The following is a 13,089-nucleotide window of genomic DNA, read 5'->3' as shown; positions in this document are numbered from 1 at the left end:
AATACAAGACATAAGGTACAAGGTATGACAACCTACACTGTACATCAAGTACTGCACTAACCCTGCATCACGTAAGCAGTAGCTGTGAGAGGACGGTAGGTGAGAGGGGTAGGGGGGGGGGGGGGGCGGATCACAAGCCAAATCTTTATTGAGTGACAGAGACAGATATAGGGGAGGATGCATAAATTAAGGCAAGACATTTCAACAAAACTTCAAACAGTGATGGGGAAAAGGTTTGAAGGGGGGTACGGGAGGGGGCAGGGGCGGATCTAGAATTGCATTGTATGGGGGGCGATTTAGGGGGGCAATTTAGTCCACACCCCCTTTTTTATTGTTAAGGTTGCCAGCGGCTGAACACTATGTGCAGGTCCATTCGGCAGAGACAGGCGGAGCACACTCTCCCTGACTGTCTTTGCCGAACGGACCTGCACATAGTGTGCAGCCACCGGCACAAGCCCCTGCTAGGGGGGGTGACCGCCCGATCGCCCCTCCCCCCCCCTGGATCCGCCACTGGGAGGGGAAGACACAGCCCCCAAGCTTTATTGAAAAAAAACAGACATAGGGAAGAAAGAGAAGGGGGAGATAAAATCAATCATCTTCCTCTTCCTCAGGACTGCCAATGGTGTCATAGTCTCTTAGCAGGCTGTGGATCAGCCTGCGACAGTCCTGGATGGTCATCTTCTCCCTTTTTTTGAAAATGAGGCGATTCCTGGCAGGCCATATAGCGCCCTTAAAACAGTTCATAAGGCGCCAGTCCTCCTGGATTGCCCCAAGAGTGTGGGTCCCAGGAAATAATACATAAAATGGTATGAAAGGAAAGTCCTAGGCACACTGTCCTTAAGTTCATGTTCCAAGGCATCCAACAATGCCTGTGCAGTGCGGCAGTCCCAAAAATATGCTGTGATGTTTCCTTTCTGACAGTGGACATATCTGCACAGGCTCCTGGAGAGCATGAATGTCCTGAGAGAACGCCCTGACTGGATTGTAAACTCTCATGAGCAGGACCCCCTACATGTGTACTTTGTATGTCCCTGTGTCATGTTTTATGTCTGTCTTAGCTACTGTCAGGTGCTGCAGAATCTTGTGTCACCCTACAAATAAACCCTTAATCATAGTAATAATAACACAAAATAACTTAAAAAAATAACCATATAAAAAGACATGATACAAAAGTCTCTCTCTGTCTCTATGTTGATTTATCCTTTAATAATATATAACACTTATTTTACTATGCAATAATGCAATAAAGTGTTACATTACAATGATGCCTAGATCTATGGGTAATTTCTATTAGTATTTATCAGTAGGAAGTCGGACAATATACCTGCTTTAAAATACAGTAAACGCCTGTATTCAGGACTGTAGAATATGTGCTGATGAGACAGAGTCATACAGGAGCACACAGCTGACGCTCTAAACATTCGACCTGTGTATTACACCATACATAGCTATAGAGAGGGTCTGCATTAAGATATATACTGATCACATACGTCCAGTCCCGGTAAATAATTATGCACGCAAGAAGTACTGTACAATTGGTTACTATTTGTCCAGGATACTGAGCTCTTCTCCTGGCTGTGCCGAGTTATGCAGACTGGGCTGGAAGCTTCAGTGCAGGTGACGTGTTGAACTAACTGATCCTCAGGGCTGAAGAGGCCAAGCAGGAGCAGAGCGGCAGAGAGCCCATTACATACATGCACTGGCACAGCCTGGCAGCCTGCACACAGCACAGTCATAGCGGACTCACACTGGCACAGCCTGCACACAGCACAGTCACAGCGCACTCACACTGGCACAGTCACAGCGGACTCACACTGGCACAGCCTGCACACAGCACAGCCATAGCGAACTCACACTGGCACAGCCTGCACACAGCACAGTCATAGCGGACACTGGCACAGCCTGCACACAGCACAGTCATAGCGGACTCACACTGGCACAGCCTGCACACAGCACAGTCACAGCGCACTCACACTGGCACAGTCACAGCGGACTCACACTGGCACAGCCTGCACACAGCACAGTCACAGCGCACTCACACTGGCACAGTTACAGCGGACTCACACTGGCACAGCCTGCACAAAGCACAGTCACAGCGCACTCACACAGTCACAGCCCACTCACACTGGCACAGTCACAGCGGACTCACACTGGCACAGCCTGCACACAACACAGTCACAGCGCACTCACACTGGCACAGTTACAGCGGACTCACACTGGCACAGCCTGCACAAAGCACAGTCACAGCGCACTCACACTGGCACAGCCTGCACACAGCGGACTCACACTGTCAGAGCCTGCACAATGCACAGACGCACTTACTTACGCACACTACACACTCTCAGCACCCTCAGCATACCCTCGGCGGCTCACACTGGCACAAAGCTCTCTCGTACAACACGCACACGAGCACCTTACACGCACACGAGCACCTTACACGCACACTCTCACCACTTACACTGAGAATGATGCAGCATGCTCACTCCATAGTCTTATTAGCCAGCACACCAGCAATCTCTCGGCGCACCCACCAGCTTTCCATGTACACTGCACGCCACAAGATTTTACCCAATGCTGTTTACTCAAACAGAGGTGGGGGCGACTTCAACCTGGAGACAGCTAACTGCTCAACTCACACTACTTGGAGTCCACACTCGTCCGGTGAGAGCTGCCTGTGTACCCATTGCATTACTTTACAATAATACTATTACCCACAACTTTACTATTGGAACGCAGCAGAGTCGGGATGCTCATATTTAACATTTATATAACAGTGATGGATGCAAAGCAGTAATAGGCTATTTGCATATCACTGTCATATTAGATGGAAATACAATAGTTTTATTGTACAGAAGAGGAAATGCACCGATGTTCCTATTTATCAGAGAAAGGGCTCGATGTAGTTGGATTGTGCAGTTTGTACCTCTCTCCGTCTATTGTAGAACTATCAGTTCCAGCATGCCCTCTCAACCGGAGATGGAGTGACACATGCTGCCAACATAAACCACGGGATCTTATTCAATTTGTCTAATGGCTTGTATATATATATATATATATATATATATATATATATATATATATATATATATATATATATGTATATATATATATATATTCAGTTTATCAATGATATACTCTATATTGTATACTTACTTTCTTTCTTTCTCTTTCTTTCACTGCTTCCCCTATCTTGATCAGCTGTATATGTCGGGGATTATGGGTACAGTTTAGGGGGAATGGGACAAAAGGGATACATATAGGTTAATTCATTCATTTGTAATGTACATACGGAATCTCCGTTAATTTGTGTCTCAGTTTGCAGAACAGAAGCCTCTCTGTGATACACAGTATTATAAACACGCTCCTTTATCATTAGGTTTAGTTACTTAATTCGCGATTGCTACCTGATTATTATTATATTTTATAGTATATTACACTACATATATGACATGGCATATGTTTGACCAATTACATATGAAGGGGATGAACGTTGAATAAAATAATTATATTGGAAGTATTCCTCTTACCTTTCCCACAATAGTTGTATTTTAACGTTGCTAAGAAATGCTTTATGTTAAGAAGCTGTATTAGAAGTTCGTTTTGCAGATGAATTCTGATTTTTTTTTTTTTATGTGCAGCTTATTTTAAAAACTACTTCTGTATGAGAAAGCTGTGCCCACACATGTATTAAATATGATGTGTGCATATTTGCATACTGACCATGGTAGTAGAGAGGTTAAAGACTTTCAACATGATTGTCTACTGACAAATGATTTGTAAAGTATGTTGCGACTGGCACAATAAATTGCTTAATAAATTAATTAACAATCATGTTCATGATTCTGGCTATTATTTTGGGGTTTATGAGTAGTTGTTGTATTTATCCATGAGCTCGGAATTAATCTGTCATATGACAAAGTTTGCCAGTGGGCAAAGTTACTCACAAACTTTCCACGCTGGTGATAGAGGCACATGAATTTGGCTGTAATCTTATATCGATCGTCATTGGTGGCAATGTATAGAAATGTCAAACAGGAGAACCAATAGAGAGACTAGAGTGGATTGTTGCTATCTACGAGTTATAGTGTAATTAAGTTCATTTTCTTTTTTTATAAGAAGCGTCATCAGTCATCATTGTGATAAAAAATACTTTTGCATAATTAAGAATGAAGAGGCAGACGATCCCCTGAGTTATTTTCGTCTACAAAGTAATCAGTAAACATTTTCTTATTAAAATAAGTGCAAAGTATTCTGCATGTTAAATACGGTCATACAGGCATAACTCAATTTCGCCAACGAATTAATAAATATATCAGTAACCTTTTTGCACAGCAACGATATTGATGTACAGAATAAGGACTGAAATGCAATTAGTTCCATTACAAAAGTGTTTTGAAAGCCAAAGGTCATGTGAAATTCAAGGGCACTACAGTTTCTGGAGATTAAGAAAATATTTTAAACAGAACTTAATGCAATAAAGTTAATTTGAAACACAACACAAGTCTATGTGAATAGGGCTTTAAAGGGTTGTTCAAACAGCCACAGATTTCACCCTAAACATTAAATTAATTTGGTTATGGTGACATAATTGGGGAGATTTAGTTTAAAACAATAATCGTCGGGAATTAAAGCAATAAATACTATTTAATCCGGAAAGAACAGCGCTTCATCTGCCAGCAGTATTAATACGAAGACAGTAGACTAGATTCTCGGTCAGTCAGGCTTCTGGGAATTAGTAGTCCCATTACATCAACCATTATTCCTAGAATATTCCAAATCATTCAGATTACATGACTTTGGCTACATGTATTTTTCAGGGGTGTAAATCTAACAAGGGATTATGCACCTTTGTTCCTTAACGTGTTACTGATTATTCCCAAAAAACACAGAATTGTGTTTATTTTACAGATTTTATAGGCTGTTAAATATTCTATTATATTATATTATATATATATATATATATATATATATATATATATATTTTTTTTTTTTTTTTTAAATATATTTAATTATTGCATCTTTAAAAATAAAATGCTTGTGTTGTGCATACACAGTTTAATTAGCAACAAAGAAACGCTTGCGTTTGACTTTTTAATTTCACATAAAAGTTCCTTTTAATGGTAAATTAGTAGGAAATTAGTAGAAAAGTACTAAATTATACCATGGGCAGGCAGATGGTACAAGGCTGATGATCAGAAATTAACCTCACGGTTCAGGCTGTGCGGTGACATTAGAGGTCAGACTGAGAGAAGCAATCTGACAATATTTATAAACATTTTCTGCCCAGAGATCCTCCTAATCAGAGGCTGACCAAGTTATGGAAGTCTTAGCAAAGGTTATTCTTTCCCAGGCAGGATGAATGTAGATCGGGTTACTTATAATGGCTATCTATTATTTGCTGCCTCCCACAGCTAAGCCACCGATCTGCCTCACAAGACTGATTGTTCCAACATGATGAGGACTAAAGAGGTCCTGGTTGCCTGTCAATTAACATCACACCGATTCCGAGGAACTTACTATACTTTATTCCTTTTACACTCAATGAAGGTTTAACAAGCAATTACAGAAATTGGTGGAGAGATGTAGATATAAACTAGACTAACTCTCAAAACTGCAAACTAAACTAAAAACTGTTATAATTTATATATGTATATATATCTATATTTATATCTATATGTGTGTGTATATATATATATATATATATATGTATATATATATATATATATATATATATATATATATATATATATATATATACATATATATGTGTATATATATATATATATATATATATATATATATATATATATATATGCTAATATGACCCTCATTTATGTATTTTATAACTCATGGATGGAATTAGGGCTGTGTTATTTCCATTTTACCCTTCAGACCCCAATTGGGGTTTCACTATTGCTAACCACAGTGGCTTTCCTATACTCTGGCCAATCAGAATGAAGATGCTCTTGATGTATATTCCCATTATGGCTCTGCAAGGATCAATTTTTGTAGGATGTGTGTATTAAAGCCAGGCTATTGCAGGTTGCCATTATTACAGGGGAGCCCTATGCTGCGGGTTTCCTGTTACAATGTCACCAGCCAAACCTGTCAAAACCCAATGCTGGTAGCGGCTTTGGGGGACCCCACGGTGTTCTACCACCCTGCACCCATCTGGCCCCTGTAAGTGTACAGAACAGTAATTGTAAGATACGCCTGTGTCTGCCTAGGGATTTAGTCCTACGCATTTTCCGTGGGCATTTACAGGGTGATTCAAAAGTCGCAGTACACCCTTTTATTTCAAAAACTCTACAGGAATTGGGCCGATTGGCAGATTTCAAGATGGCGCCCATGTTTGGTACATACCGTAAAAGATAGACCACGTCACCCATACCTTACTGGAGTATTCAGGTTTCCCAATTTCCTGTAGAGTTTTTGAAATAAAAGGGTGTACTGCGACTTTTGAATCACCCTGTATAGTACGGAAATGTGTATTTTATAGGGAACAATATGAACTTGAGGCCCAAGGTGTTCTTAATGTACAATTTTTTTAATACATGGTTAATTTTGGCACTATATTACACACACACACACACACACACACACACACACACACACACACACACACACATATATAGTATATTTGTGTCCTTTTTATTTTCTACAATTTGTTATTATTGTATAATTTCCAGAGGTTTTCATGACATATTCTGTTTTTCCAGTTCACAATTTCCTTGTTAGGTCAGTTAGTCTTTTTCAAGTGCATCCAATAAGTGTTTAAGCTAAATGCCATAGATTTCCACACAACTAACATCGTATTATTATACATAATCTGTGATGGCAGTTATGTTCTCTGTGACATTTACAAGTGTCTACCACATATAGGGGACGGGCTGTATTAATATGTCCTAATGTCAGAGAACTGTAAATATCACTGAACACACTAATCACTTTCTCTGGCTGTTCTTCTCTATAACTGATGGAACCAGAAAACTGGTCATTTACTGTCGCAATACTGGACTAATATACTTAGGATTTAATTGCACAATATTGACTTATGGCAAAAATACATTCCTTTAAAGTGAAACATGCCTTGATTTAGTACACTATCATTTCTACTAAGTGACAGTAATACTTATGCCTATTTTGCTACATTGTAGAGTGCTGCCGTATTGTGCCTCGTCAGAGGTGTGCAATGAAAGATTTTCATAATACAAATTGCCTCAACACCTAAAGAAGTTTGGTGACAGATACCTTTAAATTAAGTCCATGACACTTTATATTAGATATGCACCGATTGCTTTGGAACTTGGGTGAATATTAGGGGTTTGTAGCAAGATTGGGGGTGGGCCAAACCCTTAGAATTTCAGCCAATGAAAATGTCCCTGTATAATGTACAGGGCACAGAAATACTCAGCCAAAAGGAGACAACATTTATTCATCCTTGCAGTGTACAGGCAACAAGGGGGCATCCTCTACAAGCGGAAGAACAACTTTTTCACCACCAACATTAAAGGGAATTTTTCCAGTGAGAAAAGTTAGACTGTGCCATTCACTGTTGAGGGAAATAGTGAAGGAACTAAATGGATTTAGAAATGGATTGAATGCCTTTCTTACAAGCAATGGTATCAATAGCTTTAGGGGCTCATGTATAGTTAGATGCAATTTACACTTTTATGTTTTTTATTATTATTATTAATAAGAGTAGAAATTGGAACAGTTGTGAAGGTGCATTAGTGATAGTATCTGGGGTAAGGTAAGCTCTGAGAAAGAGATGGGTTTTCAAACTCCATCTAAGGATTTGAAGTCTATGGCAAAGCCTGATTTGGTGTGGTAAGGAATTTCATAAGTGGGGAGCAGCACGGGAGAAGTCTTGTAGCCGGGGGTGAGAGGTGTTTATCAGAAACGGCGCAGGTCAGAGGTAGCTCTAAGCGGGCGGGAGGGAGGGTATTTTGATATGAGATTTGAGATGGATGAAGGGTTGTTATTGATGAGGACTTTTGTAGGTAATAGTGAGTAATTTGGAGTCAATAATTGGATTCTCTAGGACACGGGGAGACCGGGTAGGGATTTTCAAAGTGGTGCAGCAGAAGTGGAGGGGTGAGAGAGGAATATCAGTCTTGCAGATGAATTTAGGATGGATTAAAGTGGGGATTCATGGGTGTTGGGAATGCCAGATAGCAGGAGGTTGCAGTAGTCAAGACAGGAGATGATGAGAGAATGGATAAGAGTTTTGGTAGTAAGTTGGCTAAGAAAAGGGTGTATTCTGGCAATGTTTTTAAGGTGGATATGAAAAGACTGGGATAAAGTCTGGATGTGAGGAATAAAGCAGAGGGTGGGTACAAGTGTGACGTCAACTCTGTTTTGATTTCTGAAATAGTCAGTGAGACATGGGATACCCATTTACCCAGAATGGCTTTTCTTGCCAGTGTAACAATAACTGTTGAGAGGGATTAGGCCTGAGAAGCTGCCAGCTGTTCTTTCCAACAATCAAAAGACGCAAAAAATATTGCTTCATAATGTGGTGGTAGGTTTAGTTGAAAAGTGTAAGTAAGGAATGATACTACCTTCCTCCGAAACATAGTTAATTTTGGGCATGTCCAAAAATTATGTATCAAGGTCGCTTCCCGTGTTTTACAATTAGGGCAGAGATCCAATTCAGATGACTCTAAATGTTTTCTTTGTGCTTGTGAAATGTAAGCCCTGTTTATTCCTGTAATTTTACGGAACTAAATGCCTTCATTATATCCTCGACAGGAGCTAATACTTTGGAAGGGTGACGAAGTTCTGGAAGATCTTTTCTCCATGCAGACCACACCCTAGACCACAAAAGATCAGCATCTATCCTTATCAAATCTAAGAATAACCAAGTCATTTTAAATTTATGAATGACCCAGTAAGGGCTCAATAATAGGTGTAGGAGGGTTAGTTGACAGCGGTAGAGCTCACATCTTACTAGTAATATAATGTCACACTTGGAAAAAAAGATTAAAATGAGTGTGAGTGAGTGCAAAGGTTTCCTGCAGCTGTTGGAACGTGCAAATCAAGCCTCCTGGATCGAAAATGTCTTTGACAGCAAGAATGCCTTTTCCTTTACAACTTGCATGCATCAGGTTAGATAATGGAGGAGTAAATTCCGGGTCACCCCATACTAGTAGATATTAAGGGGCATATTTAACAAGCACCGCAAAAAATGAAAAATAGTTTTCAATCCTTATTGCATTGATAAAGATTGAACTATTTCTCATATTCATTAAAAAATCTCAACAGGTAGAGCAGTTACAAAAAACGTCTGTTCCTGTGAAGTGTAACACTAACCTTTACACTGACTCTTCACTTGCGGTCTTGATTGTGATCTGGAAATCCCTGTGCGCATGCGGCGATCGAAAATTTGGGCGTGCGCACAGAGAACCCTACTGTACAGTCTGAAGAATGAGCAGTTGTCATGTGACAGGGAGGGATCACATGATCCCTCCACACATGCGCTGTCCAGCTCTGCTCTTCAGAGCAGTAATGAAAAGTCAAAAGAAGACTTCAATTACGAAGATGTACGCCTACATTAACATAACAAGTTTCAGAAAATTACACATTTTAGGAACTTGATAGATTGTGTTAGGGAGCAGTCCTCATACTATTCTATGGACAATGCTCAGAAAACGAAATATAATGCAAAGCAGCAGATATCCACGATATCTGCTGGGATGCAACGATCAAAAATTTGAAGGGTCCTTCAAATTGCGGCTGAATCACCTTTTTATTAATGGCTTGCCAAGCAACAAAGGTGTCCTTAAATAAAACATTCTGAGACAACAGAGGGAGGACTTCAAGCCCTAGGAACCAATCTGAGATGTACCAAAACATTGATGTCCTAGTAAATACAAGGATATCAGGAAAACCTACCCCTCCCTGTCGTTTCAGTGGGTACAGTCTACGTCTCACAGTTAGGTTTTTTCTGTTGCCAAATAAATTTGCTGGAAACGGTCATACATCGAAAAGTATTCACTTTGCTAATATTAATGAGTCACATTTGAATGAGATGGTAGAGTTTAAGAAAAATAACACTCTTTGTGATCACTATTCTTTCAAGCAAAGATAATTGCAAATGATTCCAATTAATCAATTGAGCATTTATTTTCTTAATGAGGGGAGAAAAGTTATATTAATAAAAATGGTGATGATGCGGAGTAATGAAAGCCCCAGATATTTAAGTGTAGGATTAACTATTCAAAATTCAAGAATGCAAGGGGGTATCTCTAGTCCGGGGGTTCTAATAAAGAAAATCTCAGATTTGTGAATGCTAACTTTGTTCGCAGACAAATATGTTGCTTTTGTTATCAAATCCATCGAAATGGATGGATTGGATAACAAAAGCAATGTATTGTCTGCAAACAAAGAAAGTTTTACTTCTGTCTGATGTACAGCAATCCCGATATGAAGTTGGTTCTGCCAAAGTGCTACTGCCAAAGGCTCCAGCACCATCGCGAACAATAGGGGAGACAAGGGATTGGGTCCTTCTATGAATAAGGAATGGGGTTGAAACATAGACATTAGCAACAATCTACATCAAGGGAGTGGCATATAGAGTCTGAATGATGTCAGTGTACTGAGAAGGAAAACCAAATCTATGGAGAGTTTCATAGAGATGTTACTAAGTTTCAATATAAAAAGCCTTTTCGGCATCTACAGACAACAATATCGCAGAACCATCTCCATTCGACACCTCCACAGACTGGATTACAGCAACAATTTTACGGATATTAGAGACAGAGTTCCTGCCCCATATAAATCCAGCCTGATCTCTATGGATAATACTGGGTAAGATAACGTCAATCGTTTGCCCATTATCTTAGTAAGTATTGAGGAGGTTTCAACTGTCAGGTTCCAGGTGTTTTATAGTCTCAATAATTTCTACCTCGCATATTGGATGTATAAGACTTGAGGGGATGTCTGAGGCAACCAGATATGATCCCAAAAAACTTTGCTTGTTCTCCATATTGGGTGGATCCATGGAGTAGAGCTATTCACATAAGGACTTGTAAAGAGGTGATCAAGTTAGGGGTTCTGGAACCCTGCAATAGGTTGGATAGCAATCTACTCAACTTATTACCAGGTTTATAAGAAAGGAATCTTTCCATTCTAACATACTTATTCCCTATATGGGTAACAATATTATCAAAGGGATAATATTTGGACTACATCGAGCTTAATAGGCTGGAGTTGGGGCACTGTGCATCGTCTTAAAAGCTACCATAAGATCCCTTTGCACCTTCAAGTACATCTCAGATTGGTCCTGTCTGAACTGATTGGAGAACAATATAGTGTCTCCCTGTAGAACAGCCTTTGCCGGCTGCCAAAACAAAATCGGATGGGTTACATGGTCTACATTATTCTGCAGATGCGTGGTCCAGGCTGACTCTAATGTTCTTAATCTGTTCAGAAGTAGCTATAGTAGAGGGAAAGTCTATTGCTCCGAACTTTAAATACTGTCTCCAATATGAACCAAATAAGTGCGTGATCCGACAAGCCAATGGGTTCAATTTTAACCATAATAGTTCGATCCTCCAGGGTAGTTGAAATTAAAATATAATTGATCCTAGAGAAGGAATTATGAATCTGGGAATAATAAATATATTCTAAGTCTACCGAGTGACGATTCTCCAAATATCCATAACCTGTAAATGTTGTGCTATATATGTATTCCCACTTTATATTTTCTGGGTTGGCCTGACGAGGAGCTTTGCCTGTCCAACAATCACCAGGAAACAATACTAAAATCTCCCACTAAAATAATTAGAAAATCTAAATGAGAATACATTTTAACTATAATATCTACATAGAAAGATTTGCAACACACTGTTGGTGCATAAATATTACAAAAGATATAACGGGAACCTGCAATTGAAACCTACAGAATAACATATCGTTCCTCAGTATCAATATGCTTGTCATGGATCTCTATGGAATGACCTATACAAATCAAAATGGCAACTTCCCTAGATTTGGAGGAATAAGAGGAATATGTCCATCTGCCTATTTGATTTCTACGCTGGTCTTGCCTGATAGGTACTTATATTATACAACAGCTTTAGTATCACACTCAAGGCCTGGAGAACAAATTGAGTTCTATGATAAAGTTATCTGCTAGAGGTGAAAACCATGTGTGACCGAATTATTGCTGCTCACCTATTTGAAACACTCTAAGACATTCCACAACTGTGCTGATGAGTCTGATTGGTTCTCTGGATCTTCAGTCTGATAGAACAAATCTGATCAGCTTTGTATATTGGCAATTTTGGACACATCTACAAACTGTGCTATGGTCATCTTATTTGGTAATGAAATACCTATATGAGACATCAATTCACGAATTTGCCTTCGGGAAGATCAGCAATGTTGATTCATTTTTGAAATTTGAGAATTTTTAAATTTTAAGTAAAGTTTGGGAAATCGGGAAAATCGGGGAATGAGTAGTATCTAGATAGATTTACTCAGCTCTACATCTCTACTTGTTTTCAAGAACTTTGCTAATGTACCTTTAATAATCAATATATTTTTATACATAAAAGAAGAAGACATGGATGACTCATAAATGGTAAGATTCGTTTTAAGGAAATGTTGTGGCCGGGGTCAGGAAATACCCCATGCGGTAATTATAAAGTTTTGTAATTATTTGCCATTTGTGGTTGTCATTGTCATACGTTACTTCTTCAGGCTAGCATGTGTTACATGAATGAGTGTTGTCTCATGGTCAGTGGGTAAATATTATAAAGCCAGTTTTAAAATACGTAGGATTTAAATCTATGCAAATTAAATAAAGTAAGTGCAGGAACTAAATCCCTTTGAGTGATGAAAGTGTGCACTAGAGATACTGAAAATATCTTAATTAGAAATCAAGTAAACACCATGCATATTGTTTTATTTAAAAAAATAATTATTTATTGTAGCTTATATACACATTTATTTTTCTTTGCTTGAGATCCTGCTACCCTTTCCCTAACAAAAACATTACTGGTAAGAGGTGATGATTGCATATCAGCTTGAGGCCTCAAACAAGGACTTGTTGAGGGCAGTGTTGATAAGGGAGGAGAATGG

This window comes from Mixophyes fleayi, chromosome 3 (assembly GCF_038048845.1).
Source record: "Mixophyes fleayi isolate aMixFle1 chromosome 3, aMixFle1.hap1, whole genome shotgun sequence".
Lineage (NCBI taxonomy): Eukaryota > Metazoa > Chordata > Amphibia > Anura > Limnodynastidae > Mixophyes > Mixophyes fleayi.
Note: the sequence above shows the minus strand (reverse complement) of the source record.